Source organism: Mesoplodon densirostris, chromosome 3 (assembly GCF_025265405.1).
Source record: "Mesoplodon densirostris isolate mMesDen1 chromosome 3, mMesDen1 primary haplotype, whole genome shotgun sequence".
In the NCBI taxonomy this organism is placed as follows: domain Eukaryota; kingdom Metazoa; phylum Chordata; class Mammalia; order Artiodactyla; family Ziphiidae; genus Mesoplodon; species Mesoplodon densirostris.
Window position 1 is genome coordinate 38,701,319 of NC_082663.1, and position 15,107 is coordinate 38,716,425.

At 34.0% G+C, this 15,107-nt stretch overlaps 1 protein-coding gene across 1 annotated transcript in view; it reads right to left on the bottom strand.

The window, feature by feature from the left end:
* The window catches only part of HCN1 (hyperpolarization activated cyclic nucleotide gated potassium channel 1), a 395,898-nt gene that overhangs the window by 160,432 nt on the left and 220,359 nt on the right, over nt 1-15,107 (bottom strand). The gene's annotated exons all lie outside the window — the stretch shown is intronic.

Below are 15,107 nucleotides of genomic sequence, written 5' to 3' on the forward strand. Positions count from 1 at the left end.
AAATAAGCTATATAAAGGCTGTGATTAGTTGTGTTCAATTAATATTGATGAAATTGGTTACAGGTGTTTGGTTGATTGGTTATTTTATATCCCTTCTCCCAACTTTGCTCTAGATTCTCTAAAGAAATGTAATTTCACAAATGAAAGATTCATAGAGAGAGGATGAGTTAACTTATGATCTAGTATCTCTTTTATCTCTAAATAAAGAGATAAGCATTTTAAGCCACTGTAGGTTCAATTTTCCATAACTTGGCTGCAATGAAAAAAACAAACAGGGCCTCCCTGGTGGCGCAAGTGGTTGAGAGTCCGCCTGCCGATGCAGGGGATACGGGTTCGTGCCCCGGTCTGGGAGGATCCCATATGCCGCGGAGCGGCTGGGCCCGTGAGCCATGGCCGCTGAGCCTGCGCGTCCGGAGCCTGCGCGTCTGGAGCCTGTGCTCCGCAATGGGGGAGGCCACAACAGTGAAAGGCCCGCATACCGCAAAAAAAAAAAAAAAAAAAAAAAAAAAAAAAACAGATGCATCACAATTATATTAAGAATGGCATTATTTTTGGTGAAGTCAAATGTGAAATAGGCAGCTTCTGACTTTCTTCCGGCAACCTAAACAATAAGTAATCTTTTGCTCTGATCGTGCTCCAAATGGAAACTGGCAAATGACTAATTATTCTAGGAGAATATTTTTGTTATAATTTTAAAGATTTTTCTTATTACAAGTAATAAAGAAAAATAGAACAAATGAGACAATATGTTAATGGTTTGTGGAAGCAGAGCCACATTACTTCTAAGTTTCTCAATCAAGGAATTCATTAGAGTGATCTGTCAAAATGAGTGATATAAATTTATGAACTAAATTCAGCTACAGAGTAAGTGATGTACTACAAAGAAAGACACATTGCAAACAAGGAGTCTTTTTTTCCTGTTTACATAATTGAAAAGATTAAGTGTAAAAATAATGAAATCTCTCTTGTTCAATTTGGCATAATTCCGTTCTCTCAGCTGCACTCTTCCTAGGTTTTTACAGTATGTAAGTGTGCTTTAATGCTTTCTTAATGCCTATATACTCTGTTAAATAATAAAGTGAGCTGGGCTTCCCTGGTGGCGCAGTGGTTGGGAATCTGCCTGCCAGTGCAGGGGACATGGGTTCGAGACCTGGTCTGGGAGGATCCCACATGCCGTGGAGCAACTAGGCCCGTGAGCCACAACTACTGAGCCTGCGCCTCTGGAGCCTGTGCTCCACAAAAAGAGAGACTGCAATAGTGAGAGGCCCGCGCACCATGATGAAGAGTGGCCCCCACTTGCCACGACTGGAGAAAGCCCTTGCACGGAAACGAAGACCCAACACAGCCATAAATAAATAATTTAAAATAAAAAATAAAACAATAAAAAATAAAGTGAGCTATTTGAGAAAAATGGTTATTGAAAATCAAAGTAAATTATTAATGTGTCACAATGTCCTTAATTTGTCTTACATACAAATGAATTTATTAATGGATCAAAAATAGTTTTAAAAGCATAATTTCAGGAATAAAAGATAACCAGTGAGGATTTATATTTCACAGGAATAAAGATGAAGATGTAGAGAATGGACTTAAGGACACGGGGAGGGGAAAGGGTAAGCTGGGATTAAGTGAGAGAGTGGCATGGACATATAGACACTACCAAATGTAAAATAGATAGCTAGTGGGAAGCAGCCACATAGCACAGGGAGATCAGCTCAGGGCTTTCTGACCACCTAGAGGGGTGGGATAGGGAGGGTGAGAGGGAGATGCAAGAGGGAGGATATATGGGGATATATGTATATGTATAGCTGATTCACTTTGTTATACAGCAGAAACTTACACACCATTATAAAGCAATCATACTCCAATAAAGATATTAGGAAAAAAAGAAAGAGATAATTAATTGGCTATCTTCTGATCAGAAAGTAATTGCCGGGGCTTCTCTACTGACAAAGTGGTTAAGAATCCACCTGCCAATGGAGGGGACACAGGTTCGAGCCCTGGTCTGGGAAGATCCCACATGCCGTGGAGCAACTAAGCCCATGCTCCACAACTACTGAGCCTGCGGTCTAGAGCCTGCGAGCCACAACTACTGAGCCCGCATGCCACAACTACTGAAGTCCACGTGCCTAGAGCCCGTGCTCCACCACAAGAGAAGCCACCGCAATGAGAAGCCCGCACACTGCAATGAAGAGTAGCCCCCACTCACGGCGACTAGAGAAAGCCCACGTGCAGGAACAAAGACCCAATGCAGCCAAATAAATAAATATTTCCTTTTTTAAAATAAAATAATTACCTGTAGAATTATAAGATCTTAGAATTTGATACCCCAAATTAATTCTTTTTCTTTTAAAAGTATTGACGGTTAGGATTTTTAAATTTATTTAACATGGACGGTATCTCAATTATTGACATATATTGAAATTATAGTCACCAAAATCCTATGTATTTTTCATATCCTTGACTGAGCCATGTCTGATCCCTGTACTTGTCTTTTTCCTTTTTTTTTTTTTTTTTTGATTCCTATTATAAGACCTTATGTTTGGCCACATTAAAAAAATTCCATTCTATTAGATTCAGTTCATTTTCCTATATAACAATATCTTCTTAAATATGAATCTATAACATGGTATATTAGCCATTTCTTTTTTGTTCTGTGTTGGCTGCATCTTTGGTGGCTTCAACCAAATTATTGTTGATATGCTGAAAACACCTCAGATCACATTAATATGTTGAAAAGACGTCATATCTTGCAAGCATCCACTAAACATCTTCTATATTGACATCAATCTATTAATCTGCATTTTAGTGTGTGAGAGCAGAAAACATGCACTCAGCCACTTATTAACCCATCCAATTCTATTTTTGTTAGTGCAAATATTTCATAATAAGATGTCATGAAAAACCTTGCAGGAAGCCTTCTATAAACTGCATGTACCAGTCTAATGTTCATCTTAAAAAGGAAATAGTGGACTTGTATATGTCCTTAGCAAGGTTTTCAACAAATCTCTTTTTTTCATATCTTATATATAAAAGAATAAAAATGAGAAAAAGCCTGCTCTGTTTTGACTTGCTTTCATTAAATAAACACAACTTTTTCTCAGTGCTCACAAATAATTTATTTTATAATTTAGTGCAGAGTCTTGTTTGGAATTAACATCAAACATCAGATTGTAATTAGCAGCATCTTTCTTCATTCTCTTTTGGTCAATTCATGAATTATTTACATATACCATGGACAATCAGTGCTTTGTCCATTTTCATGGTTTATGAAAGAACCTATGCAATCAGTCCACCATTTCTCTTCCAAGATATAACCATTTTAAGGTGCAATCCAGCCCATTTGGAGTACCAAAGTATTGACTTGGAGTTCAACTTCCCTAGAGTTTATTTCTGTCTACTCAATTTAAAATATTGATATTTCACTTCACAAAAGACATTATTAAACAAAATTGAAAGTATTCCACATTCTGTCATTTATTATCATTCCATGAATCCCAAGTGAAGGGGGTATCCATTTCCTAGTCTTTGCTCCAACTTTTATTAATGTCATTAATGTTTCTCTCATTCTAAATGTTATTTACAGCTATCATTATGGGTTCAGACCATTTTCTCTAGTATTTCCGTAGGTGGTAGGAAAATAAAAGCAAGGGTTTACTTTCAGATTCTGTTTTTTCCTTTTTTTTGTTTTTGCCCAGGCTTATGCATTACAAATATTTCTTTCCATGCCATTTAAAATTTCTAAGTATATGGTATATCTGCTCCTACTTCAAGCTCTCAAATCATTATTTTTTTAATGGGAGGGTTATGCACAAATTTATAGACTAGAAAAATCAACTCTAGTTCACACACAACTACAACTATTAATAACTTATGTGTATTGAGCTGAGAAATGTAACAAGAACTGTTCTATATATTTGGCACATATAAATTCCTTCATTTACTCCAAACTCTGTTAAGTAAATATAATCATCATCCCCACATTACAGATGAGAAAACCAAGGCATAAATAGGCTAAGTCTCTCCTCCAAGGTCACACAGCTGGTAAGTATAAGAGAACCAGCAGATGAATCTAACCAATCTATTTCCAGAGCTTGACCATGCTTAGCCAGTTTACAATAATACCATTTCTCATATTTAGCTCAAGATTATTTGAATGCTTCCTTTCTGATTATCACTTATCACTAGCTAACAAATTCTTCAATTTTGTTTGAAATAGACGCTCATCACTGCTGCTTGCTTTAGGAAATAATTTTGTCCATTAGGCAAGAATTTGTCAATATTCTGTTTTAAGGAGAGTAAGTGTGCAGTCTCCATCACCGATACCTATTCCCAGTGCTATGATGTGCCACAAACCCTCCCCCATTTAACGAGCTTAGAACCTTCTGTATGTCCTTTAAATAATATCTCTTTATTAATGTTTTCTCTATACCTCTTTATTTCAATCTTCTCTAACATACTAGATTTCCTGTAAATGGGCACCTACTTGGTCTGCTCCAATTAGGTCAAATTCTTACTAAAGAAACCCATATTTCAATCACGTATCTTAGCCCACCAAATTTGATGAGTTACCATAGAATTTGTGTCATTATGCCCCTATCTACACATTAGAATATTGGAAATCCAAGGCCATGTGTTTTACTTATGGCTATCCTTCAAACTATTTCCTTTAGAAGGGTCTGGTAAGCTCTATATTAAGAAAGCAATGAAAAGGAAGGGAATTTCTATTTTACTGAATCATCTGGATGTATGATTTCTTCATTCAAAGTTTTCAACAAGGCTTCATTCATGCATTAATGGAAAACAGGGGCGAGTGCAAGTAAGCAGACTTCTGTCCTAGATGTAGTTCTATCACCAACTTTCTGTATGAACTTTCCCAGATGTTTTGAATGTCTCCTTTAGTCATAATATGTTCATAACATTGGTTATTGTATGTAAAAGTATCTTTAAATGGTAAAGAAGCATTGTTAAGCTATGTCATTGTAATTAATCAGCTCTTCATTCATAACTGAATATAGACAATTTGCTGAGCATGGTTGTGAATGAATGTCACAAAACCGATAGATGCATAAAGAATCAAATAATAATAATACCTGACTGCATATACTAATTTTTTTTTTTTTTTTTGGCCACGCAGCACGCGGAATCTTAGTTACCCAACCAGGGATCAAACCCATGCCCCCTGCGGTGGAAGTGGGGAGTTCTAACAACTGGACCACCAGGGAATTCTCACATATACTAAATATTAGATACCTGGTAGAAGTTATAACTCTGCACTGTAATAGGTTATTATTTTTTTGTTTTGTTTTGTTTTTTTTTGTTTTGTTTTTTTTTTTTTTTTTTTTTTTTTTGCGGTATGTGGGCCTCTCACTGCTGTGGCCTCTCCCGTTGCGGAGCACAGGCTCCGGATGCGCATGCCCAGCGGCCATGGCTCACGGGCCCAGCCGCTCCGCGGCATATGGGATCCTCCCAGACCGGGGCACGAACCCGTATCCCCTGCATCGGCAGGCGGACTCTCAACCACTGCGCCACCAGGGAGGCCCGTAGGTTATTATTTTTAAAAGTTGGTAGAAATATACCCATGAACATATTGTTACTTATTAGATGAGAAATAAAAGATCTTAATGAGACTATAGCTCAGCAAAAGAAACCAGCTATCTTAAACAATAGCTGGTGATGATAAAGATATGTTTTTTTTCCTTTGGAAGAAACAGCTGGCTTCAAAGACATCTAGTGAAAATGGCCGATGACCTCAATGGTGGAAACAAAACCTAAAGGAGAAAAGAGGCTATCTATTTTTATTGTATTAACTATTTGGTTCCTATCTTCTACTTCTGTCTTTTAGTTTTTATTCTTATGTAAAATAACGGGTTTATCTTCTCCTTTCTCTTTCAAATTTTGTGGTCATTTAGAACACTAAATTTAGAACACTAAATTTGTTCACACAATGCATTATGATACAAATTAAATGATAGAGAAATACATTAGGAGAAATTAGAACATGTCCTCATAAATTTTCAGATATAAATGGTGTCCAGACTTATCGTTTATAAGGTTTCCGTGTTTATATATTTCATTGTATAAAAATTAATACATGGAATCTTTTTCATCATTTTCTAAAGAGCTATTTTTTTTTAAAGTTCTGATCTTCTGGTTAAATAATAATGAAAACTTATAGACAAATTATAACATCAACGAGTGAAATGGCAAGTTACCCTCAGGAGAACGACTTGTATAATTGTTATAGAATAATACAAACTTTAATTTGATTTACTGATTACATGCCTATGCCAAATTTCTGTTTTTTTCTTCCTCCTGAAGAATTGATAACCTAGTTGAGAGCAGAATTACAAAAGTGTGAGACAGAATGTAATCATTTAATGGAACATTAATGCTTTAGTTTTAGTTTGGGAATAGTGGAGAGCTAGTAATGGGTACTGCCTGATTGGTATCTTTCCCAATCATGTTATAATTTTATTTAACTAAATATTTAAAAAATATATGAATCAATAGCTTACCTTACAACAAACAAATACATTTTTTTTAATCACCTAAAGGACGAAAACATAGTTTACTCCTAACTGAAATGGTCAAACTAAATAATGTCCTCATTTTAATACAATTGAAATTAAAGAATTTTTTTTTATACTGGAAGGCCTTTCCAAATGTGCAGGAATCATGATCTTAGACTACCACGTTGACCACAAAGGCAAAGACTAGCTCAAAATGCTCTGTGTTTGTAAATCAATTGCTTTGGTGGATATTATAAATAGATATTACAATTAATATTTATTTCTATCATTAGAATACATTTAGAGAAAAATTTTGTTGGCTTTATGATATGCCCTGGAAGATGCTATTGGAGTATAGAGACTATATGGGAGTTCACTGTTATATATCTTTTTATAAATTACAAAGATGTGGTGGTGGTGAATTCTCAATATTCCTATGTGATTTTTTTCATCATTATCAAGCTTATACAATTAGAACAAATGGTTACAGTCCACAGATGAATGTGCTCACAACTCTAGGCATGGAGTATGAGTCAGCAGGTTGTACAGCAGAATCAGGTGCTAATTAATACTTGCTTAGGTAGAGCTATGTTTCTGAGGCACCTGGCTGGTAATACTAGAAGAGTATTTAAATTCTTGTCACACTGTACCCATCTCTATATTCTCAAAGCATAAAGAAGACCGGCCAATGATTCTAGTACATATTCTTAATATCTTATTTCATAAATTGCCTATGCTCTTTGGCATATTGTAAATATATATATAAAATAACTGAAATAAAATAAAGGTTCACAAGCCAAATTCAATTTTTCATAGGGATTACTCATTTCCAGAATATATTGTATCTTTAAAAACAACAAACTACTTCTCAGAAATAATGGAGTATATAATGGGACTATGAAAATGTTTATGCTAAGATTCAGAAAATGTTCCCACTGTTGTTTTCTTATATCCCTCACTTATCACATGGCTTTCTTCATGTCATGTGATACCTAAGCAAATGAGAAATTCAGAATAAATAGGAAGCTAAAATTTCTTTTCTTTGTCAGATTTTCAGTTTTATGAAAGTAGTAAAATGAGAAACCTTAAAAACGAACATACACATACAAAACGCAATGAGTTTTTCAAATATTTTCATATATATTCCAAGTTCTTCCACTGGTACAATCAATTTATAGTTGTTTTCTGTAAGCATGAATGGACAATTATAATGGAGGAAGGTCTTTGGGGTGCATGAAGTAAAATGTTATGGTAGGTTCAGCATTAATTCAGGGGAAAAAATTGATTTCATCATCAGTTCCCATACTGTCTGCTTCTGGCTTTATGTAAATCTAATAACAATTCCCTGGGTCAGACTATTCATTTGCAAAATGGGAATGAATGTGTTTTCCTTTTATTTAGAATAGACACGATAATGTGTTACATGTACCATTATATTACATCTGTGAAAGTCTCCACAATATTCATATATATTATATATATAATATATATATGGAGATGGAGAGCAAAGTCTAGTAAATTAATCTTCCTGGAGAAAATATTGAACTGTAAGATATTTTGTTTCTTTTCCAATTTTAGTTTGTGCCACTTGTTAGATAAAGTAATGTCATGAATGGAGCTTGGTCTAGACATTGGTTGCTTAAAATTTTAAAGCTCGTCTATATAAGAAAACTAATTTTAGAACTTATGGATTGGTCTTGTTATCACTGAAGCATCTTACTATAGTCATAGCTAATACATACTTTAAGTAATATCCTTTATCCTTCTCTGTTATGGAACTATAATTCACGTTAGAGGTTTTCTGAAATGTACGTTTCATTTGAAAACAAAATGTCAGATTATGATTTATTTCCATATGTTGATTCCCCTAAAAGAGTACATGTCTGACAAGGAAGAAGACACCATGTGAATTGTTTCACTTTTGTGAAGAGGTTGTGTTTCTATCTAATAGAGAAGAGTCACCAGGCTGGCTTTCCTAATAGGCAGAAACAGGACAGCAAAGGAGAATCACAGCACTCAGCAGTCTGCTGACCTACTTTGTTATTATAACTCATCAGAGCTATGAATGCACTTTTTTTCCTCAGTAAAGCTACATAGTGAGTTGTCAGCAAATTAATTACATCTTGTTAGGGTTTTAAAACATTCTGTTAAGGCAACACATTCTACTTAGAAAAAAAATCAGTAACATAATACTATAATTTGTAATGTATAGAATTCAAATCTGAAATACATTGCTAGACCTCGAGAGGAGAAATATATTTTTAATTAAGAGATATCTAGTTTCATGTCTTAATTATATTATCTCAGTTGTATTATTTCAATCAGTCATTATCTAATTAGTTTATGGTCTTTGTAAAACAAAAAGTGAATCTATTTTAATTTTATCTTTATGCATTTGCTAGAATATCAATAGATAATAATATAGTCATCCTAAGTTTCAGTATTCTACTTGTATATGGGGAATTGCATATGAATAATATGTATTCCCTTTTTTTTTTCCAAATCATTCACTTAAAACCAATAAACAGCTCTTTTTACTCTAGCCCCCCAGCACATGTTTATTTTGACTATTACAGTTTTTGAGCTAAAAGTGACTGAAGAGTCTCAATCCCCACTCTTTGTCGAAGGTTCCTGATCGAAAACCAGTTGACAGTAATGGAAATACAAGTCTCTTTATTTTGTGTCTCCACACCCCTTAGTTTATACCCCCTATAGTCTTTAATCTCAATCCACATAAGGCTGCCACTAGCACACTGTCATGTGAGTTAAAAAAAAAAAAGCACTCTCTGGGTGGCTAAATTAGGGAGGGAAAAATTGGAAGAATGGCCACATTTTCAAGTGTACCTGTCTTGGCAAGCAGAAAGAGGGCAGTATTTCCTTAGCACTTGTCTCCTTGCTCTTTGGGCATTGCATACATTACAGAGGCCACAGTTCAAATTTATATTAATGACTTTTTACATAATTTTCTATTCTTTTAGATTAGAAAATCTAATTATCTAATCTCTGTATAGTTTTCAGCACCTAGGAAGAAGTACTATGAATGAAAGCTCTTTAGACTGTAAGCACTATGAGGGTAGGGACTTTGTGTCATTCTCTACTGCTTGTTCAGCACCTACAACAATGACTGGCACAAAGCAGGTACTCAATAAGATTGCTTAAATGAAAGAGTAAATGATATACCCTCATTTCCTAGCTGAAGTACAGTAAAGTTAATCGATTTGCCTAAAATCACAGAGGTTGCAGTGGTAGACGCAATTCTGGAATGTGTCTCTATAAATTCAATTCTGCCAGTTTTTTTTCCCTCTCTATTCTGCTGTCTAGGAGAGTCAAGATAATCTATATTGTGTTGTGGTTTACACATTAAAAGACATGCCTCTGGAGAGGAAAAAGATAACTGGAGGACTGCATAGCAGCTCTTCACTGCTTAGACTTACAGGTAAAATATGACACTGTCACTCAGAGCCCACTGACCATCGCTATCACAGGGCCCCATCCAACTGGAAGGGAGCTAGAAAATGTGCATAGAGTGTGGCCTCTTGGTTATTAGTAAGTGTCCCTGACACATTGTCTCAAATGAAAATAAAATTGCACAGTAATCTAGATTTTTCAATCAAATCTCTTATTTTCTCCACATAGATTTTATTAATTTGACTCTTCCAGACATTTTATATCTTTTTTTCTCTGATAGTCTTAGTTAGTATATTGTTCATACATCTTAACGTTTTGCTGAAAAATATTGTTATTTATATAGAAATGAAAGGCATGAGAAGCTCACTGATTTGGATTTCATGAATTTTGAGTACGTTATATTGCCCACAAGTTGGTCAAGTGATTACATACCTCTAAAGAAATAATTTGATGTACAAATTATTATAACACAAATTATCCAAGGAACAACATTTAAAGTGCATAATAGAATAACTGCTTTACACAGAATTTTCAAATGCTCCTGTTAATTACCCATTCTGTTATAAATAATTAATATTTATTTAGTAAAATGTGCAAGATTGGTACAGGACATGTGGGGTACTCAGATACTTATAAGGCACATTGCTTGCCCTCTAGAATGGCATCTCTCAAGATGAAATAATGCATAGATTCTCTCAAATAACAAGAAAATAAAACATTATAAGGAATGATCTTTGAGTTGGCTTAAATCATTTTGAGGATGATATTACTCAAATAAACACAACTATAAAACTAGATATAAGTTTCTTATCCTTATAGCTCTTGTAAAGTTGAAACAGACATAAATTTACAAACAAAATATTAACAAAAATAAATTAATAAACACATCTCAATTTAAATTTATTGTGATGGATGATATTTTGTTTTGTTTTGTTTTGTTTGCTGAAACCAAATAGTTGTGTACAAGATAAATATAGTGCTGATTATTATAGAACTAGTTTTTCTAGAGTATGTAGTTTAACACACAAGTTATGAACTATGTAATGAATGACTTAGTTTTCAAACCTATTTCTCCATTTTGCCTATGGTGAAAAATTTGTACAACGTCTAATATCATGTAATTAAGCCTTCATTTGGTATAAATGGATCATGTATTTATTAAGCCTATATGCCAGAATTATTTTATATAGCACCTCATGGCACAATGTACTTCAACCACAAAGGTAAATCCAGATGCTGTATTTAGGTTGATACTAAATTCATAATATGCTTACACTGAAACATTTCGAACTATTGCCAACATGTATCCATATATTTACCAGATTGCTGGGAGAAACCCTGTAGACTCCCTGACAGTAAACCTGAAGATTTCAATTAGAGAAGCATTGCTCTAGGAATGTATTATTTAGCTGCAAATCCTTCTTTATTCTGTAAAGTCATTCCCTAAATTATGTCAAGATTAATATGCAAGTTCAGATGCATTGTATTTTTTTATTTTCTTAGTTAGATTCTCAAATGAGTATTTTATAATATTTTATAATTTAAACCAAAAACCCATTGCCTCTGATCCTTTTAATTATCAACTGTTACAATTTTAGTGTGTGTGATACACCTAAAACATAGTTACAAAATATCATGGGAATGACAAGATTTTCAAAATTAATCTTATTAAACATTAATTATCTGGAAAATCCAAGATTTTCATTCAGACAGAAATCTATAATTCAAACATTTCTTGAATGAAACAAAAACAAATATTACAAATGCAGAGCAAGATTAATTCCTATTCAGGTTGCATTTTGCAAGTCAGTATCTCTTACCTCTTCAATTCAAGTAGCCCATCATGGTTAGTGATTGCCTTTTTTTTTAATTAATTTTTATTGAAGTATAGTTGCTTTACAATGTTGTGTTAGCTTCTACTGCACAGCAAAATGAATCAGTCATATATAAATGGAGTGACTGACTCTTTAAAAAACAGCATGTAAGCAATTATTTTAGTGGAATTTATAAGGACTGGAAAGGAATTAGCTAAGAAGAATTGAGCTTACTTCTATGGAATAAAATGTAGATTAGAAATAGTTAATATAACAATAAATATATTGAACAAATTACCAGTTAGTGATATAGTATAGTTATGGCAATGCCTCTGAATTTCTCATCTTAGGGCATATATGGATAACTAGCTAGTAATGTATAAATATAGATAAGGATATAAATACAAATGTAAACATCATTAAGGAGGATTTAAATATATAGAGAGATAAGGGTATAGATATACATGCAAAAGTGTTTAAGAAAGATTTAAAATATATATATATGAAAATTAAAATATAGATATAAATGCAAAAATGGTTAAGGAGGATTCAAAATAGTATTTAAAATATAAATCATTTAAGAGCATGATATGGAAAAGAAGGAAGGCATAAGGAATTCGCTGCACACTCTACCTAATGATTATCTTAAATCATTTAGTACCAAGGTCAAATGTTAAAGCACAATTGTCAAGCCCATACCTCAAAATGACTAGCATCAATCATGTCCTGCATCCACCCTGACCTGGCTTCCCAATTTTGGCCTTCCCAATATGATTTTGTTTTTCTACATCTATGTCTCATATCAGTCTTGCCACTTTTTAGTGTCAGAGCTCAAATGTTGATTTTCAAGTGACTTTTTACTATAATTGGTGTGCTGTGACTACAAGTTTCTTTTTTTGTAACTATTTTCTTAAACTGTTTTCTATAATCTGTGCAACATAACGTATTCTAACATAGTTTAGAACAGAAATTATAGAGTCAGATAGATATGCATTCTAATCTTGATTCTATAATCTACTACATGTGTGACACTGAACAATTAGTTTAACCTCTAAAAATCTCAGTTTTCTGAACTGCAAAATGGAGGAGAATAGTGCATACCTCATTTTTCTGCTGTGAGGACCAAATAAGATAGCCTTTCTCAAAGCACTGGGGTTTGTATACAGTAAGGATGACATGTAAATATAGAGTGCTTTTTTCTTATATTGGATTTTCATTTCTCCTTTATAACCCTCTTTGTATGTAAATACACTTTTCTCTGTTTTGTTGTGATGGATGGAAGTTTTTTGAGAACTCAACTTTAGGATAGAAAATAGTATCTTCAAGGTCAAAAGATACTGTTGAGATTCTCTATTGATTAAAAATTGTCTTTTTCCACCTAGAGGGGTGGGACAGGGAGGGTGGGAGGGAGGGAGACGCAAGAGGGAAGAGATATGGGAACATATGTATTTGTATAACTGATTCACTTTGTTATAAAGCAGAAACTAATACACCATTGTAAAGCAATTATACTCCAATAAAGATGTAAAAAAAATTTTGTCTTTTTTATGGTTATTATCTCCTTCATATCAGTAATATTCACAACATAGAAGAATCTCTGGTCCTTATAGTTGAATGTAAGACTTAACTCTTTCCTACGCTCTACGTTAGAGTTAGACATGGAAATAATATTAAATAAATGTGAAAGAAAATAGGAGCCCATTTCCTAAGTAAAACTGCAGACAAAAAGAAAAAAACCCAAGAAGCAAACTGCAAATTCAGGAAAGGTATTTTGTTCAACATCAGAATATAGCAAAGGTTTGACTATGTAAGATTAAAAACAAACACAGACACAAATGGGCACATATAGAGGCATTTAAAGAAAAATGAGCAAGACGTTAAAATTTTTCTTCATTAAATGTGTTTACCACTACACATATTAACTAGTATATTTCCTAATTTTATAATTATACAATTATATGCCATTTATGGATACCTAATAACAATTCCTTTACTCTTTCAATAATGATAATTGCTATTTTTTAAAAAGATACATAGAGAAAATTTAAAATAATAATTATTTGCAAACTTAAATATTAGTTGGTGCCAATGATGACTCATCTTTTGGCAGTGGTGTTAGTGTTTTTTATAACTATTCACTCAGTCAGCAGTGAGTTTATAAGAGCCGTTGTTTTTTCCTCATCCCCAAATATCTTAGTACTGTCTTTATGTTTGCTTCTTCAGTGATAAGAAAAGTGACAGATCTATAATCAATGAGACTACACAGATTTGAACAGTGAGTTGATCAAACTCCTTGGTTTGTTTTTCAGATACAGAAAGTCCCATATAGAACATTTCTCAAACTTTTGATGATAAGTGACTAGGTTACAACAAATTTTTATGTTTGGCACCATTGTAGGCAGCAGAGATAAAGTATAGAACAAAATCTGGACAAATTCTTTGACTGAATGGCACTTATGTTCCAGTGTGGGGAACACAGAAAAATATATATAACAAATAAGTGTGTGTGTTCATGCCCATGTGCGTGTGTGTTGCTAAATTCTTTTAAGATAAAATATAAACCAATTGGGTAATATATTAGGGTGGTTAGGGAAGGCTTCTGTGAGGTGACATTTAAGCAGATATGAATGAAATGAAGGAGAGATCCAGGTGAATATTGGGCCTCAAAGAAAGGAGTGAAAGGAATAAAGAATGGAGGAAAGGAGGGAGGGAGGAAGGGAGAAAAATACGTAGACAAGAAGAGACAAAAGAGAGAAAAAAAGACATTCTTCTCAACATGTGCTATAAACCCCTCCTGCCTTCAAACACAAAGCCTGAGCTTCATTGGTTAGGAGACAAAAATGTATATTCTTAAGATGTCTATGTCATTTTTACAATAACAATCTATGAAATTAACAATAGAACAGTCCAGAAAAGAAGAGGGTGTTCAATTTTTGCCAAAGTTAAAATTCTGTGAAAGTCTCATAAAATTTACCACCTATAAAATGTGAAACATAAGGGAAGGCTATTCTGATGTGCAGTTAACTTAAATAACGTTTTGTTAAATATAAGGTAATTAAAGTGTAATGCAAGAAGAAAATATGAGAACTTAAAGAGAGAACAAATATCTGTGAATATATATATTAAAAATATTCACGAGCTTCCCTGGTGGCGCAGTGGTTGAGAATTTGCCTGCCAATTCAGGGGACACGGGTTCGAGCCCTGGTCTGGGAGGATCCCACATGCCGCGGAGCAACTAGGCCCGTGAGCCACAACTACTGAGCCTGTGTGTCTGGAGCTTGTGCTCTGCAACAAAAGAGGCCGCGACAGTGAGAGGCCCGTGCACCACAATGAAGAGTGGCCCCCGCTCGCCGCAACTAGAGAAAGCCCTTGC